General features: G+C 30.8%; 1 long non-coding RNA gene across 1 annotated transcript; it reads left to right on the top strand.

The window, feature by feature from the left end:
• Positions 1–739: 739 nt before the first annotated feature.
• Positions 740–3080, top strand: LOC310902084. Its single transcript, XR_014586476.1, has 3 exons — positions 740–1599; positions 2743–2888; positions 2980–3080. It is a non-coding gene; the product is annotated as an uncharacterized lncRNA (long non-coding RNA).
• Positions 3081–4079: the final 999 nt, after the last annotated feature.

Genomic DNA, 4079 nt, shown 5'->3' with positions numbered 1-4079 from the left:
TTGTTTGTTGTTTTTTTTGTTTGTTTGTTTTTGTGTTCCCCAGCAATTGCATTTTATGACAGTTATATGTATGCTACAGAGGTTTTAAGGGAGGCTCAAATATGCCATTGGTGAAAGTATTGAATTTAAAGTATTTATTGTTCTGCATTTGCAATAGAAACACCTTCCTCTATAAAGAATCATGTATATATTCATATATACATATGAATACAGTAGGGAAAAAAAAAAAAAAAAACATAGAACAAGACAAATCAACAACAGTTATGTGCTTTTTTTTTTTTAACATTTGAAAAAGATTCATTTCAAACCAGCATGTCAATGACCAACTGAAAGCCACTAATGCCATACCAAGTTTTAATCTGTGCATTATGCAATGGGCTCTTAACTATATGTATACCAAACGTATTTTGTTATGAACATGAAGTACTTATGAATTCATTAGATGTATTCATCTGGATGTGAGACAATTTACTGTCATTTGTAATCCAATCTTCCGAAGAAAATTCTTCAAAATGCTTTCTGTTACTTTTGAAGGTTAACATTGTTGAGTTCTACAATTGATAAGTCATGAAAGACTTGTTTTCATCCAATTTAATCAAATAACAGTCACAGATTCATTTATCAGGATTCACAATTATTCCTAATAGGAACAAAACAAAACAGAACAAAACAAACAAACAAACAAACAAACAAAAATGGATTTGATGAGATTTTTCTCAAAAAAAAAAGGGGGGGGGGCAATGTAATAAATATAAATATGTATTACTGAAATATATTTAGAGTTCATTTATATTTCTATTCACATTTATGTGTAGGTAAATATATGTCCATATGAATTTAATTACAACATTATAAAATATCAGTCCCTGTATGCTTAAACTCAGCAAATGGTATCTAGGTTACAGTGACAGCAGTAGGAACAATACTACATAAATTGTAAGAAACTGTTTTTTTGAGGTGTTTTGAGGTCTTTCCAACTGAGTTTTATTCTCCTGTGACAGTCAATGTAAGAAAATGGCCTTTTTTTTTTTCTTTGCTTTGCTTTTAAATAATCTACTATTTTAAAGTTAAATTGATGAAAATTTTAAGAGATTTTGTGTTTGTCAACACTAAATTAAAGGTAATACTAGAAATATAATGAAAAGACCAACATTCTGAAATATCTATAGAATGGATGTTTCACTTTAAGGTAAAAATTATAAAGTATTTAATAATATAATTAAAACCTGCATTTGGAAGATGGATTAGCAGGTTTTTTTCATCAACAAGCTCCTAGTAAAGAACAAAAAGCAGAACAAATAAAATTTCTTGCTTTTATGATTCTTACCTGCACTGAATAGCACATTTTAGCAGTATTTTTCTTGGACTCCTTTTTCTTCTCTTCCTTTTTTTTTTTTTTTTTTTTTCCTCCCAGTCGAATTCATTTTCCTCAGCCCCTTTCTCATGGAACTGCTTTCAAATCAAGATGTTTTCTTCTGTTATTCCTCTCTGTTTTTAATGATATCATCATATTTTCTTTTACAGATGTTTTCATCTGGCTCCAATTTGTTGTATACTCTAAATTGCCCCTCAATTTGTGAGAAAAGAAAGTTAAATAGAGTGAGTATAATATATACCCCCTCAAGTCTCCTTCAGTAGGATCTTAGGATCTGTCCTTACAAAGAGTTTTGTTCCATAGGAAACTACACTAATTCATGGTACACAAAGTATTCAATAGTAACTTTTCACAGTAACTCTTCTAATTAATTATCTCCCATAAAGTCACACAGAGTTGATGGCAGGTGTGTCTGAATAAGGAGCAAGCATAGAATACCCAGTTCCTTGTAAGTTTATATTCTAACTTACTGCACACTATTCTCCTTTTGTGGCCAAGCCCTTAGGAAGATCTTCAGACTCAGTGCTGTGCAGATTTGTAGTTCTACATAAATATTAAATAAGAAATAATGAAAAATCAGTCTAAATCGTTTCAGCCTCCAGTGCTGACACGTTGAAAATTAACAGAAAATAATTGGAATTGAGTCAGTTTTTGTGTCAATATTATGAAGAAGCAACCCTGGACAATAAGAACGTAAATGTTTGAACTTAATCTTTTAGTCTGAAAACATATTCCTCAAACAAAAGTATGATTTGAAAGTGAAGCAGAAATGAACAATTTCTACAGAAGATCATTTTTTTAGTGACAATGACAAAGTAATTTAACTAGGGATTTCAATATATCCTAAAGGACATGGGCATCAATTGCTGAACATTGCAAACAGCAATTATGAGCTGTGAAAAACTAAATAGTATTAATTATTAGAGAAACTTACTTTCCTAAAAAGAAATGGGGAAATTTGCATATTTAAGTATACAGATATTTTATTACAGACGTGGGTGAAAATGTTTTGTGTTTTCAAACCCATTTTCCTCTTTTTTTTTTCCCCTTTCATTTGAAAAATAAGATTATTGACCTTTAGTGCTATCTTTAACGACAATCTTTGCTCAGCTTACGAGGTACACTTCATAAACTTCACATAAACATTATGTAAGGGAGTTTAATGAAGAAGGAGGGAATATAAGAAAGAATAATATGTGCTTTAATAAATCATACATCCTTGTGCTATTTAAATGTTTCTTCAAGGTTGATTGAAACTTTAACCTCAGTCTCAATAAAGAGGAAAAGCTTCAAATTTGCCAGACCTTGAATTTTTACAACAGTACGTTGAATTATGCAGTGATCAGTCAATTATTCATCTCTCCCAGATCGAGATGGCTGTGCTTTGAAAAGCATGCAAAAATGGGACTACGGAATGTGATGCTGTGTCAACACATTTCACTCAGGATTGCTTACAAGACAAATTTTTGTTTCAACATTGATTCTAGTTTTCTTGATGTTTGCTTCTAATAAGGTACCTGTTATAAATCAATTTCAGTTTGCATGCTTTAGTTTCTGATTCAGGATGATACACTGCTGAAATGACATTACTCTGTTTTTCACAGATTTCTACAACTATTTCAGAAATAGACAACTATGTACTGAAAGAACCTTAACATGGAACTCTTTGGAATTGGTTCATTTGCAGATGAGGGGAAAATAAACTTACCAAGAACATTCTCAAAACCTGGGAATAGAACAATATGAAAAAGCAATATAAGGAAATTGTAAATGAATTTCAGTTTTCAGTCTACAGAGAGGTACACCAATTTAACAACAAGAACAACAAAATAAGGTAAGGTAAGAAGTGGAGAAAAAAATAAAAATAAACAAATGTGCAAATTCACACATTAAAAAAAGAAAAGGACTTTACTCACTTGCAACATGAAAGTCAATAACTTCTAAGAACAGTGTGATTTTATGTAATTCTGATGGTGAGTTAGAAAACAGCGTGGCTCAGCAGCTAATAGCCAATGAAATTATTTATGTGTATAATTTATTTGTCTGTTTTACAGGATTAATGCAACTAAATTCTCTGTTAGTACACTATATCTGGAACTTACTACACTGACTGAAATGCAGTATTTGATCTTGTTAGTACTACTAATCCAAAAGAGATGAGAAGTGAGTCAAGCAAATCTTTATTTCACACCACAAAGAACTAGGGCCATAATGAGTAGTAATTTCTAAGATATTGAGAATTCCTAAACTTCCTCAACTGCTAATAACGTATAATTAACTTATGAGCTTTAGTGCTCATTTGATTATACTCTTAGTGTACTTTGAGATTTCAACCATTATATTTTGAAAAAATGACAATGTTAATTCTATACCAGAATCCACTTTTTACTTTCTATGTCTTTCTTTTACCATGAGGTAAACCACAAATACACTTCTTACAAATGACAAAATGAAAACACTTATTGTATCAAAAAGGTTAAAATTAAACATTTAAATGGACTCTTGTTGATGAAAATATAATACAGTGCTTCAGTCCTTTCATCTATCTTTTATCGATCACCAGCAGTGTTTCAGGAATGTGAAAGTCATAGAATTTTATTTCAGACTCTCATTAAGTGTGTATCACAGATACTTTCCAGAGTGATTATAAAGTTCATTTAGAGTAGTAGAGGTAGTGAGGCAAATAGCATACTTGTTGCGCTCT

The sequence above is a fragment of the Anser anser genome, assembly GCF_964211835.1.
Source record: "Anser anser genome assembly, chromosome: 1".
Classification (NCBI taxonomy): domain Eukaryota; kingdom Metazoa; phylum Chordata; class Aves; order Anseriformes; family Anatidae; genus Anser; species Anser anser.
Note: the sequence above shows the minus strand (reverse complement) of the source record. Positions and strands in the feature narration are given on the sequence as shown.